Below are 15,797 nucleotides of genomic sequence, written 5' to 3'. Positions count from 1 at the left end.
CAGTCCGGAATCACCTGTTGGGCATGCGCAACCACCTCTGAGACGTACCAGAACCACATGCCGTGCAGGCTGGAACCACCGACCGGACACACCGGAATCACCTTTCGGGCATGCCGGAACCACCTGTCAGATGTGCCAGAAACACGTGCCGGAGACGCCGGAAGCACCTGCCAAGCACGTTGGAACCACCTGCTCAACTCGCCTGAACCACCTGCCGGACATGCCAAAATCACCTGCCGACTATGCCAGAACCACTTGGCGAACACTCCGGAATCACTTGCCGGGCATGCAGGAACCACCTCTCAGACATGCCAGAACCCCGTGCCAATGACCCCGGAAGCACCAGCCGAGCACGCCGGAACCACCTGCTCGACTCGCCAGAACCACCTGCCGATCACGCAAAAATCACCTGCCGGCTACGCCACAACCAGTTGGTGAACACTTTGGAATCACCTGCCAGGCTTGCTGGAACCACCTGCCAGTCATGCCAAAATCACCTGCCAACTACGCCAGAACCGCTTGGCGGACACTGCGGAAACACCTGTCGGGCCGGCTGGAACCACATCTCAGACGTGCCAGAAACGTGTTCATGAGATGCTGGAACCACACCACGAACAGACGGATACCACCTGCCAGAACCGCCTGAACCACCTGCTGAGCACGCCCGAACCACCTGCTCGACTCACCGGTACCACCTCCCTGACACGCCAAAATCACCTGCTGGGTATGCCAGAACCACTTGGCGGACACTCTGGAATCATCTGCCGGACATGCAGGAACCAGCTCTCAGACACACCAGAACCAAGTGCCGGAGACGCCGGAAGCACCTGCCGAGCATGCCGGAGCCACCTGCTCGACTCGCCAGAAACACCTGCCGGACACGCCAAAATCACCTGCCGGGTATGCCAGAACCACCTGGCGGACACTACGGAATCACCTGCCGCGCATGCCGGAACCACCTCTCAGACGTGCCGGAAGCACGTGCCAGACACGCCGGAAACACCTACCGGACTGACCGGAACCACCTGCCAAGAACGCCGGAGCCACCTGTTCGACTCGCTGGAACCACCTGCCGGACAGGCCAATATCAACTGCTGGCTATGCCAGAACCACCTGGGGGACAGTCCGGGATCACCTGCCAGCCATGGCGGAACCACCTCTCAGACGTACCAGAACCACCTGCAGGAGAAGCTGGAAACACGTCCTGGACAGACTGGAACCACGTGACGGCCATGCCTGAACCACCTGCCGAGCACGGCGGAACCACCTGCCGGACACGCCAAAATCACCTGCGGGCTACGCCAGAACCACTTGGACGACTCTCCGAAATGACCTGCCGGGCATGTTGGAACCACCTCTCAGACGTGCCAGAAGCACGTGGCGGACAGTCCGGAATCACCTGTTGGGCATACGCAACCACCTCTGACACGTACCAGAACCACGTGCCGTGCACGCCGGAACCACCTACCGGACAGACCGGAATCAACTTTTGGGCATGCCGGAACCACCAGTCAGATGTGCCAGAAACACGTGCCGGAGACGCCGGAAGCACCTGCCGAGCACGTCGCAACCACCTGCTCAACTCGCCTGAACCACCTGCCGGACACGCCAAAATCACCTGCCCGCTACACCAGCACCACTTCGGGGACAAGCCGGAATCACGTGAGGGGCATGCCGGCACAGCCTCTCAGACTGAACCTCGTGCCGGACACCACACAACCACCTGCCGGACAGACCGGAACCACCTGCCGGACACGCTGGAACCACCGGCTCGACCCGCCGGAACGACCGCTGGACATGCAAAATCACCTGCCGGCTACGCCGGAAACACTTGGCGAACACTCCGGAATCACCTGCCGGGCATGCCGGAACCACCTCTCAGATATGCCAGAACCACGTGCCCATGACCCCGGAAGCACCTGCCGAGCACGCCGGAACCACCTGCTCGACTCGCCAGAACCACCTGCCGGACACGCAAAAATCACCTGCCGGCTACGCCACAACCAGTTGGGGAACACTTCGGAATCACCTGCCGGGCTTGCTGGAACCACCTGCCGGTCATGCCAAAATCACCTGCCAACTACGCCAGTACCACTTGGCGGACACTGTGGAAACACCTGTCGGGCCGGCCGGAACCACATCTCAGACGTGCCAGAACCATGTGCATGAGATGCTGGAACCACACCCCGAACAGACGGAAAACACCTGCCAGACCCGTCTGAACAACCTGCCGAGCACGCCGGAGCCACCTGCTCGACTCGCCGGAACCACCTACCTGACATGCCCAAATCACCAGCCGGGTATGCCAGAACCACTTGGCGGACACTCCGGAATCATCTGCCGGACATGCCGGAACCAGCTCTCAGACACACCAGAACCACGTGCCGGAGACGCCGGAAGCACCTGCCGAGCATGCCGGAGCCACCTGCTCGACTCGCCAGAAACACCTGCCGGACACGCCAAAATCACCTGCCGGGTACGCCAGAACCACCTGGCGGACACTCCGAAACCACCTGTCGCGCATGCCGGAACCACCTCTCAGACGTGCCGGAAGCACGTGCCGGACACGCCGGAATCACCTACCGGACAGACCGGAACCACCTGCCGAGCACGCCGGAGCCACCTGTTCGACTCGCTGGAACCACCTGCCGGACAGGCCAATATCAACTGCTGGCTATGCCAGAACCACCTGGGGGACGGTCCGGAATCACCTGCCAGCCATGGCGGAACCACCTCTCAGACGTACCAGAACCACCTGCCGGAGAAGCTGGAAACACGTCCTGGACAGTCTGGAACCACCTGCCGGCCAAGCCTGAACCACCTGCCAAGCACAACGGAACAACCTGCCAGACACGCCAAAATCACCTGCGTGTTATGCCAGAACCACTAGGAGGACTCTCTGGGATGACCTGCCGGGCATGCCGGAACCACCTCTCAGACGTGCCAGAACCATGTGGCGGACAGTCCGGAATCACCTGTTGGGCATGCGCAACCACCTCTGAGACGTACCAGAACCACATGCCGTGCAGGCTGGAACCACCGACCGGACACACCGGAATCACCTTTCGGGCATGCCGGAACCACCTGTCAGATGTGCCAGAAACACGTGCCGGAGACGCCGGAAGCACCTGCCAAGCACGTTGGAACCACCTGCTCAACTCGCCTGAACCACCTGCCGGACATGCCAAAATCACCTGCCGACTATGCCAGAACCACTTGGCGAACACTCCGGAATCACTTGCCGGGCATGCAGGAACCACCTCTCAGACATGCCAGAACCCCGTGCCAATGACCCCGGAAGCACCAGCCGAGCACGCCGGAACCACCTGCTCGACTCGCCAGAACCACCTGCCGATCACGCAAAAATCACCTGCCGGCTACGCCACAACCAGTTGGTGAACACTTTGGAATCACCTGCCAGGCTTGCTGGAACCACCTGCCAGTCATGCCAAAATCACCTGCCAACTACGCCAGAACCGCTTGGCGGACACTGCGGAAACACCTGTCGGGCCGGCTGGAACCACATCTCAGACGTGCCAGAAACGTGTTCATGAGATGCTGGAACCACACCACGAACAGACGGATACCACCTGCCAGAACCGCCTGAACCACCTGCTGAGCACGCCCGAACCACCTGCTCGACTCACCGGTACCACCTCCCTGACACGCCAAAATCACCTGCTGGGTATGCCAGAACCACTTGGCGGACACTCTGGAATCATCTGCCGGACATGCAGGAACCAGCTCTCAGACACACCAGAACCAAGTGCCGGAGACGCCGGAAGCACCTGCCGAGCATGCCGGAGCCACCTGCTCGACTCGCCAGAAACACCTGCCGGACACGCCAAAATCACCTGCCGGGTATGCCAGAACCACCTGGCGGACACTACGGAATCACCTGCCGCGCATGCCGGAACCACCTCTCAGACGTGCCGGAAGCACGTGCCAGACACGCCGGAAACACCTACCGGACTGACCGGAACCACCTGCCAAGAACGCCGGAGCCACCTGTTCGACTCGCTGGAACCACCTGCCGGACAGGCCAATATCAACTGCTGGCTATGCCAGAACCACCTGGGGGACAGTCCGGGATCACCTGCCAGCCATGGCGGAACCACCTCTCAGACGTACCAGAACCACCTGCAGGAGAAGCTGGAAACACGTCCTGGACAGACTGGAACCACGTGACGGCCATGCCTGAACCACCTGCCGAGCACGGCGGAACCACCTGCCGGACACGCCAAAATCACCTGCGGGCTACGCCAGAACCACTTGGACGACTCTCCGAAATGACCTGCCGGGCATGTTGGAACCACCTCTCAGACGTGCCAGAAGCACGTGGCGGACAGTCCGGAATCACCTGTTGGGCATACGCAACCACCTCTGACACGTACCAGAACCACGTGCCGTGCACGCCGGAACCACCTACCGGACAGACCGGAATCAACTTTTGGGCATGCCGGAACCACCAGTCAGATGTGCCAGAAACACGTGCCGGAGACGCCGGAAGCACCTGCCGAGCACGTCGCAACCACCTGCTCAACTCGCCTGAACCACCTGCCGGACACGCCAAAATCACCTGCCCGCTACACCAGCACCACTTCGGGGACAAGCCGGAATCACGTGAGGGGCATGCCGGCACAGCCTCTCAGACTGAACCTCGTGCCGGACACCACACAACCACCTGCCGGACAGACCGGAACCACCTGCCGGACACGCTGGAACCACCGGCTCGACCCGCCGGAACGACCGCTGGACATGCAAAATCACCTGCCGGCTACGCCGGAAACACTTGGCGAACACTCCGGAATCACCTGCCGGGCATGCCGGAACCACCTCTCAGATATGCCAGAACCACGTGCCCATGACCCCGGAAGCACCTGCCGAGCACGCCGGAACCACCTGCTCGACTCGCCAGAACCACCTGCCGGACACGCAAAAATCACCTGCCGGCTACGCCACAACCAGTTGGGGAACACTTCGGAATCACCTGCCGGGCTTGCTGGAACCACCTGCCGGTCATGCCAAAATCACCTGCCAACTACGCCAGTACCACTTGGCGGACACTGTGGAAACACCTGTCGGGCCGGCCGGAACCACATCTCAGACGTGCCAGAACCATGTGCATGAGATGCTGGAACCACACCCCGAACAGACGGAAAACACCTGCCAGACCCGTCTGAACAACCTGCCGAGCACGCCGGAGCCACCTGCTCGACTCGCCGGAACCACCTACCTGACATGCCCAAATCACCAGCCGGGTATGCCAGAACCACTTGGCGGACACTCCGGAATCATCTGCCGGACATGCCGGAACCAGCTCTCAGACACACCAGAACCACGTGCCGGAGACGCCGGAAGCACCTGCCGAGCATGCCGGAGCCACCTGCTCGACTCGCCAGAAACACCTGCCGGACACGCCAAAATCACCTGCCGGGTACGCCAGAACCACCTGGCGGACACTCCGAAACCACCTGTCGCGCATGCCGGAACCACCTCTCAGACGTGCCGGAAGCACGTGCCGGACACGCCGGAATCACCTACCGGACAGACCGGAACCACCTGCCGAGCACGCCGGAGCCACCTGTTCGACTCGCTGGAACCACCTGCCGGACAGGCCAATATCAACTGCTGGCTATGCCAGAACCACCTGGGGGACGGTCCGGAATCACCTGCCAGCCATGGCGGAACCACCTCTCAGACGTACCAGAACCACCTGCCGGAGAAGCTGGAAACACGTCCTGGACAGTCTGGAACCACCTGCCGGCCAAGCCTGAACCACCTGCCAAGCACAACGGAACAACCTGCCAGACACGCCAAAATCACCTGCGTGTTATGCCAGAACCACTAGGAGGACTCTCTGGGATGACCTGCCGGGCATGCCGGAACCACCTCTCAGACGTGCCAGAACCATGTGGCGGACAGTCCGGAATCACCTGTTGGGCATGCGCAACCACCTCTGAGACGTACCAGAACCACATGCCGTGCAGGCTGGAACCACCGACCGGACACACCGGAATCACCTTTCGGGCATGCCGGAACCACCTGTCAGATGTGCCAGAAACACGTGCCGGAGACGCCGGAAGCACCTGCCAAGCACGTTGGAACCACCTGCTCAACTCGCCTGAACCACCTGCCGGACATGCCAAAATCACCTGCCGACTATGCCAGAACCACTTGGCGAACACTCCGGAATCACTTGCCGGGCATGCAGGAACCACCTCTCAGACATGCCAGAACCCCGTGCCAATGACCCCGGAAGCACCAGCCGAGCACGCCGGAACCACCTGCTCAACTCGCCAGAACCACCTGCCGATCACGCAAAAATCACCTGCCGGCTACGCCACAACCAGTTGGTGAACACTTTGGAATCACCTGCCAGGCTTGCTGGAACCACCTGCCAGTCATGCCAAAATCACCTGCCAACTACGCCAGAACCGCTTGGCGGACACTGCGGAAACACCTGTCGGGCCGGCTGGAACCACATCTCAGACGTGCCAGAAACGTGTTCATGAGATGCTGGAACCACACCCCGAACAGACGGATACCACCTGCCAGAACCGCCTGAACCACCTGCTGAGCACGCCGGAACCACCTGCTCGACTCACCGGTACCACCTCCCTGACACGCCAAAATCACCTGCTGGGTATGCCAGAACCACTTGGCGGACACTCTGCAATCATCTGCCGGACATGCAGGAACCAGCTCTCAGACACACCAGAACCAAGTGCCGGAGACGCCGGAAGCACCTGCCGAGCATGCCGGAGCCACCTGCTCGACTCGCCAGAAACACCTGCCGGACACGCCAAAATCACCTGCCGGGTATGCCAGAACCACCTGGCGGACACTACGGAATCACCTGCCGCGCATGCCGGAACCACCTCTCAGACGTGCCGGAAGCACGTGCCAGACACGCCGGAAACACATACCGGACAGACCGGAACCACCTGCCAAGAACGCCGGAGCCACCTGTTCGACTCGCTGGAACCACCTGCCGGACAGGCCAATATCAACTGCTGGCTATGCCAGAACCACCTGGGGGACAGTCCGGGATCACCTGCCAGCCATGGCGGAACCACCTCTCAGACGTACCAGAACCACCTGCAGGAGAAGCTGGAAACACGTCCTGGACAGACTGGAACCACGTGACGGCCATGCCTGAACCACCTGCCGAGCACGGCGGAACCACCTGCCGGACACGCCAAAATCACCTGCGGGCTACGCCAGAACCACTTGGACGACTCTCCGAAATGACCTGCCGGGCATGTTGGAACCACCTCTCAGACGTGCCAGAAGCACGTGGCGGACAGTCCGGAATCACCTGTTGGGCATACGCAACCACCTCTGACACGTACCAGAACCACGTGCCGTGCACGCCGGAACCACCTACCGGACAGACCGGAATCAACTTTTGGGCATGCCGGAACCACCAGTCAGATGTGCCAGAAACACGTGCCGGAGACGCCGGAAGCACCTGCCGAGCACGTCGCAACCACCTGCTCAACTCGCCTGAACCACCTGCCGGACACGCCAAAATCACCTGCCCGCTACACCAGCACCACTTCGGGGACAAGCCGGAATCACGTGAGGGGCATGCCGGCACAGCCTCTCAGACTGAACCTCGTGCCGGACACCACACAACCACCTGCCGGACAGACCGGAACCACCTGCCGGACACGCCGGAACCACCGGCTCGACCCGCCGGAACGACCGCTGGACATGCAAAATCACCTGCCGGCTACGCCGGAAACACTTGGCGAACACTCCGGAATCACCTGCCGGGCATGCCGGAACCACCTCTCAGATATGCCAGAACCACGTGCCAATGACCCCGGAAGCACCTGCCGAGCACGCCGGAACCACCTGCTCGACTCGCCAGAACCACCTGCCGGACACGCAAAAATCACCTGCCGGCTACGCCACAACCAGTTGGGGAACACTTCGGAATCACCTGCCGGGCTTGCTGGAACCACCTGCCGGTCATGCCAAAATCACCTGCCAACTACGCCCAGTACCACTTGGCGGACACTGTGGAAACACCTGTCGGGCCGGCTGGAACCACATCTCAGACGTGCCAGAACCATGTGCATGAGATGCTGGAACCACACCCCGAACAGACGGAAAACACCTGCCAGACCCGTCTGAACAACCTGCCGAGCACGCCGGAGCCACCTGCTCGACTCGCCGGAACCACCTACCTGACATGCCCAAATCACCAGCCGGGTATGCCAGAACCACTTGGCGGACACTCCGGAATCATCTGCCGGACATGCCGGAACCAGCTCTCAGACACACCAGAACCACGTGCCGGAGACGCCGGAAGCACCTGCCGAGCATGCCGGAGCCACCTGCTCGACTCGCCAGAAACACCTGCCGGACACGCCAAAATCACCTGCCGGGTACGCCAGAACCACCTGGCGGACACTCCGAAACCACCTGTCGCGCATGCCGGAACCACCTCTCAGACGTGCCGGAAGCACGTGCCGGACACGCCGGAATCACCTACCGGACAGACCGGAACCACCTGCCGAGCACGCCGGAGCCACCTGTTCGACTCGCTGGAACCACCTGCCGGACAGGCCAATATCAACTGCTGGCTATGCCAGAACCACCTGGGGGACGGTCCGGAATCACCTGCCAGCCATGGCGGAACCACCTCTCAGACGTACCAGAACCACCTGCCGGAGAAGCTGGAAACACGTCCTGGACAGTCTGGAACCACCTGCCGGCCAAGCCTGAACCACCTGCCAAGCACAACGGAACAACCTGCCAGACACGCCAAAATCACCTGCGTGTTATGCCAGAACCACTTGGAGGACTCTCTGGGATGACCTGCCGGGCATGCCGGAACCACCTCTCAGACGTGCCAGAACCATGTGGCGGACAGTCCGGAATCACCTGTTGGGCATGCGCAACCACCTCTGAGATGTACCAGAACCACATGCCGTGCAGGCTGGAACCACCTACCGGACAGACCGGAATCACCTTTCGGGCATGCCGGAACCACCTGTCAGATGTGCCAGAAACACGTGCCGGAGACGCCGGAAGCACCTGCCAAGCATGTTGGAACGACCTGCTCAACTCGCCTGAACCACCTGCCGGACATGCCAAAATCACCTGCCGACTATGCCAGAACCACTTGGCGAACACTCCGGAATCACTTGCCGGGCATGCAGGAACCACCTCTCAGACATGCCAGAACCCCGTGCCAATGACCCCGGAAGCACCAGCCGAGCACGCCGGAACCACCTGCTCGACTCGCCAGAACCACCTGCCGATCACGCAAAAATCACCTGCCGGCTACGCCACAACCAGTTGGTGAACACTTTGGAATCACCTGCCAGGCTTGCTGGAACCACCTGCCAGTCATGCCAAAATCACCTGCCAACTACGCCAGAACCGCTTGGCGGACACTGCGGAAACACCTGTCGGGCCGGCTGGAACCACATCTCAGACGTGCCAGAAACGTGTTCATGAGATGCTGGAACCACACCCCGAACAGACGGATACCACCTGCCAGAACTGCTTGAACCACCTGCTGAGCATGCCCGAACCACCTGCTCGACTCACCGGTACCACCTCCCTGACACGACAAAATCACCTGCTGGGTATGCCAGAACCACTTGGCGGACACTCCGGAATCATCTGCCGGACATGCCGGAACCAGCTCTCAGACACACCAGAACCAAGTGCCGGAGACGCCGGAAGCACCTGCCGAGCATGCCGGAGCCACCTGCTCGACTCGCCAGAAACACCTGCCGGACACACCAAAATCACCTGCCGGGTATGCCAGAACCACCTGGCGGAGTCTACGGAATCACCTGCCGCGTATGCCGGAACCACCTCTCAGACGTGCCGGAAGCATGTGCCGGACACGCCGGAAACACCTACCGGACAGACCGGAACCACCTGCCAAGAACGCCGGAGCCACCTGTTCGACTCGCTGGAACCACCTCCCGGAAAGGCCAATATCAACTGCTGGCTTTGCCAGAGCCACCTGGGGTACAGTCCGGGATCACCTGCCAGCCATGGCGGAACCACCTCTCAGACGTACCAGAACCACCTGCCGGAGAAGCTGGAAACACGTCCTGGACAGACTGGAACCACGTGACGGCCATGCCTGAACCACCTGCCGAGCACGGCGGAACCACCTGCCGGACATGCCAAAATCACCTGCGGGCTACGCCAGAACCACTTGGACGACTCTCCGAAATGACCTGCCGGGCATGTTGGAACCACCTCTCAGACGTGCCAGAAGCACGTGGCGGACAGTCCGGAATCACCTGTTGGGCATACGCAACCACCTCTGACACGTACCAGAACCACGTGCCGTGCACGCCGGAACCACCTACCGGACAGACCGGAATCAACTTTTGGGCATGCCGGAACCACCAGTCAGATGTGCCAGAAACACGTGCCGGAGACGCCGGAAGCACCTGCCGAGCACGTCGCAACCACCTGCTCAACTCGCCTGAACCACCTGCCGGACACGCCAAAATCACCTGCCCGCTACACCAGCACCACTTCGGGGACAAGCCGGAATCACGTGAGGGGCATGCCGGCACAGCCTCTCAGACTGAACCTCGTGCCGGACACCACAGAACCACCTGCCGGACAGACCGGAACCACCTGCCGGACACGCCGGAACCACCGGCTCGACCCGCCGGAACGACCGCTGGACATGCAAAATCACCTGCCGGCTACGCCGGAAACACTTGGCGAACACTCCGGAATCACCTGCCGGGCATGCCGGAACCACCTCTCAGATATGCCAGAACCACGTGCCAATGACCCCGGAAGCACCTGCCGAGCACGCCGGAACCACCTGCTCGACTCGCCAGAACCACCTGCCGGACACGCAAAAATCACCTGCCGGCTACGCCACAACCAGTTGGGGAACACTTCGGAATCACCTGCCGGGCTTGCTGGAACCACCTGCCGGTCATGCCAAAATCACCTGCCAACTACGCCAGTACCACTTGGCGGACACTGTGGAAACACCTGTCGGGCCGGCCGGAACCACATCTCAGACGTGCCAGAACCATGTGCATGAGATGCTGGAACCACACCCCGAACAGACGGAAAACACCTGCCAGACCCGTCTGAACAACCTGCCGAGCACGCCGGAGCCACCTGCTCGACTCGCCGGAACCACCTACCTGACATGCCCAAATCACCAGCCGGGTATGCCAGAACCACTTGGCGGACACTCCGGAATCATCTGCCGGACATGCCGGAACCAGCTCTCAGACACACCAGAACCACGTGCCGGAGACGCCGGAAGCACCTGCCGAGCATGCCGGAGCCACCTGCTCGACTCGCCAGAAACACCTGCCGGACACGCCAAAATCACCTGCCGAGTATGCCAGAACCACCTGGCGGACACTCCGAAACCACCTGTCGCGCATGCCGGAACCACCTCTCAGACGTGCCGGAAGCACGTGCCGGGCACTCCGGAATCACCTACCGGACAGACCGGAACCACCTGCCGAGCACGCCGGAGCCACCTGTTCGACTCGCTGGAACCACCTGCCGGACAGGCCAATATCAACTGCTGGCTATGCCAGAAACACCTGGGGGACGGTCCGGAATCACCTGCCAGCCATGGCGGAACCACCTCTCAGACGTACCAGAACCACCTGCCGGAGAAGCTGGAAACACGTCCTGGACAGTCTGGAACCACCTGCCGGCCAAGCCTGAACCACCTGCCAAGCACAACGGAACAACCTGCCAGACACGCCAAAATCACCTGCGTGTTATGCCAGAACCACTTGGAGGACTCTCTGGGATGACCTGCCGGGCATGCCGGAACCACCTCTCAGACGTGCCAGAACCATGTGGCGGACAGTCCGGAATCACCTGTTGGGCATGCGCAACCACCTCTGAGACGTACCAGAACCACATGCCGTGCAGGCTGGAACCACCTACCGGACAGACCGGAATCACCTTTCGGGCATGCCGGAACCACCTGTCAGATGTGCCAGAAACACGTGCCGGAGACACCGGAAGCACCTGCCAAGCACGTTGGAACCACCTGCTCAACTCGCCTGAACCACCTGCCGGACATGCCAAAATCACCTGCCGACTATGCCAGAACCACTTGGCGAACACTCCGGAATCACTTGCCGGGCATGCAGGAACCACCTCTCAGACATGCCAGAACCCCGTGCCAATGACCCCGGAAGCACCAGCCGAGCACGCCGGAACCACCTGCTCGACTCGCCAGAACCACCTGCCGATCACGCAAAAATCACCTGCCGGCTACGCCACAACCAGTTGGTGAACACTTTGGAATCACCTGCCAGGCTTGCTGGAACCACCTGCCAGTCATGCCAAAATCACCTGCCAACTACGCCAGAACCGCTTGGCGGACACTGCGGAAACACCTGTCGGGCCGGCTGGAACCACATCTCAGACGTGCCAGAAACGTGTTCATGAGATGCTGGAACCACACCCCGAACAGACGGATACCACCTGCCAGAACCGCCTGAACCACCTGCTGAGCACGCCCGAACCACCTGCTCGACTCACCGGTACCACCTCCCTGACACGGCAAAATCACCTGCTGGGTATGCCAGAACCACTTGGCGGACACTCCGGAATCATCTGCCGGACATGCCGGAACCAGCTCTCAGACACACCAGAACCAAGTGCCGGAGACGCCGGAAGCACCTGCCGAGCATGCCGGAGCCACCTGCTCGACTCGCCAGAAACACCTGCCGGACACGCCAAAATCACCTGCCGGGTATGCCAGAACCACCTGGCGGAGTCTACGGAATCACCTGCCGCGTATGCCGGAACCACCTCTCAGACGTGCCGGAAGCACGTGCCGGACACGCCGGAAACACCTACCGGACAGACCGGAACCACCTGCCAAGAACGCCGGAGCCACCTGTTCGACTCGCTGGAACCACCTCCCGGACAGGCCAATATCAACTGCTGGCTTTGCCAGAACCACCTGGGGTACAGTCCGGGATCACCTGCCAGCCATGGCGGAACCACCTCTCAGACGTACCAGAACCACCTGCCGGAGAAGCTGGAAACACGTCCTGGACAGACTGGAACCACGTGACGGCCATGCCTGAACCACCTGCCGAGCACGGCGGAACCACCTGCCGGACACGCCAAAATCACCCGCGGGCTACGCCAGAACCACTTGGACGACTCTCCGAAATGACCTGCCGGGCATGTTGGAACCACCTCTCTGACGTGCCAGAAGCACGTGGCGGACAGTCCGGAATCACCTGTTGGGCATACGCAACCACCTCTGACACGTACCAGAACCACGTGCCGTGCACGCCGGAACCACCTACTGGACAGACCGGAATCCACTTTTGGGCATGCCGGAACCACCAGTCAGATGTGCCAGAAACACGTGCCGGAGACGCCGGAAGCACCTGCCGAGCACGTCGCAACCACCTGCTCAACTCGCCTGAACCACCTGCCGGACACGCCAAAATCACCTGCCCGCTACACCAGCACCACTTCGGGGACAAGCCGGAATCACGTGAGGGGCATGCCGGCACAGCCTCTCAGACTGAACCTCGTGCCGGACACCACAGAACCACCTGCCGGACAGACCGGAACCACCTGCCGGACACGCCGGAACCACCGGCTCGACCCGCCGGAACGACCGCTGGACATGCAAAATCACCTGCCGGCTACGCCGGAAACACTTGGCGAACACTCCGGAATCACCTGCCGGGCATGCCGGAACCACCTCTCAGATATGCCAGAACCACGTGCCAATGACCCCGGAAGCACCTGCCGAGCACGCCGGAACCACCTGCTCGACTCGCCAGAACCACCTGCCGGACACGCAAAAATCACCTGCCGGCTACGCCACAACCAGTTGGGGAACACTTCGGAATCACCTGCCGGGCTTGCTGGAACCACCTGCCGGTCATGCCAAAATCACCTGCCAACTATGCCATTACCACTTGGCGGACACTGTGGAAACACCTGTCGGGCCGGCCGGAACCACATCTCAGACGTGCCAGAACCATGTGCATGAGATTCTGGAACCACACCCCGAACAGACGGAAAACACCTGCCAGACCCGTCTGAACAACCTGCCAAGCACGCCGGAGCCACCTGCTCGACTCGCCGGAACCACCTACCTGACATGCCCAAATCACCAGCCGGGTATGCCAGAACCACTTGGCGGACACTCCGGAATCATCTGCCAGACATGCCGGAACCAGCTCTCAGACACACCAGAACCACGTGCCGGAGACGCCGGAAGCACCTGCCGAGCATGCCGGAGCCACCTGCTCGACTCGCCAGAAACACCTGCCGGACACGCCAAAATCACCTGCCGGGTACGCCAGAACCACCTGGCGGACACTCCAAAACCACCTGTCGCGCATGCCGGAACCACCTCTCAGACGTGCCGGAAGCACGTGCCGGACAGACCGGAACCACCTGCCGAGCACGCCGGAGCCACCTGTTCGACTCGCTGGAACCACCTGCCGGACAGGCCAATATCAACTGCTGGCTATGCCAGAACCACCTGGGGGACGGTCCGGAATCACCTGCCAGCCATGGCGGAACCACCTCTCAGACGTACCAGAACCACCTGCCGGAGAAGCTGGAAACACGTCCTGGACAGTCTGGAACCACCTGCCGGCCAAGCCTGAACCACCTGCCAAGCACAACGGAACAACCTGCCAGACACGCCAAAATCACCTGCGTGTTATGCCAGAACCACTTGGAGGACTCTCTGGGATGACCTGCCGGGCATGCCGGAACCACCTCTCAGACGTGCCAGAACCATGTGGCGGACAGTCCGGAATCACCTGTTGGGCATGCGCAACCACCTCTGAGACGTACCAGAACCACATGCTGTGCAGGCTGGAACCACCTACCGGACACACCGGAATCACCTTTCGGGCATGCCGGAACCACCTGTCAGATGTGCCACAAACACGTGCCGGAGACGCCGGAAGCACCTGCCAAGCACGTTGGAACCACCTGCTCAACTCGCCTGAACCACCTGCCGGACATGCCAAAATCACCTGCCGACTATGCCAGAACCACTTGGCGAACACTCCGGAATCACTTGCCGGGCATGCAGGAACCACCTCTCAGACATGCCAGAACCCCGTGCCAATGACCCCGGAAGCACCAGCCGAGCACGCCGGAACCACCTGCTCGACTCGCCAGAACCACCTGCCGATCACGCAAAAATCACCTGCCGGCTACGCCACAACCAGTTGGTGAACACTTTGGAATCACCTGCCAGGCTTGCTGGAACCACCTGCCAGTCATGCCAAAATCACCTGCCAACTACGCCAGAACCGCTTGGCGGACACTGCGGAAACACCTGTCGGGCCGGCTGGAAGCACATCTCAGACGTGCCAGAAACGTGTTCATGAGATGCTGGAACCACACCCCGAACAGACGGATACCACCTGCCAGAACCGCCTGAACCACCTGCTGAGCACGCCCGAACCACCTGCTCGACTCACCGGTACCACCTCCCTGACACGCCAAAATCACCTGCTGGGTATGCCAGAACCACTTGGCGGACACTCCGGAATCATCTGCCGGACATGCCGGAACCAGCTCTCAGACACACCAGAACCAAGTGCCGGAGACGCCGGAAGCACCTGCCGAGCATGCCGGAGCCACCTGCTCGACTCGCCAGAAACACCTGCCGGACACGCCAAAATCACCTGCCGGGTATGCCAGAACCACCTGGCGGAAACTACGGAATCACCTGCCGCGCATGCCGGAACCACCTCTCAGACGTGCCGGAAGCACGTGCCGGACACGCCGGAAATACCTACCGGACA

The sequence above is a fragment of the Equus caballus genome, unplaced genomic scaffold (assembly GCF_041296265.1).
Source record: "Equus caballus isolate H_3958 breed thoroughbred unplaced genomic scaffold, TB-T2T haplotype2-0000437, whole genome shotgun sequence".
In the NCBI taxonomy this organism is placed as follows: domain Eukaryota; kingdom Metazoa; phylum Chordata; class Mammalia; order Perissodactyla; family Equidae; genus Equus; species Equus caballus.
Note: the sequence above shows the minus strand (reverse complement) of the source record.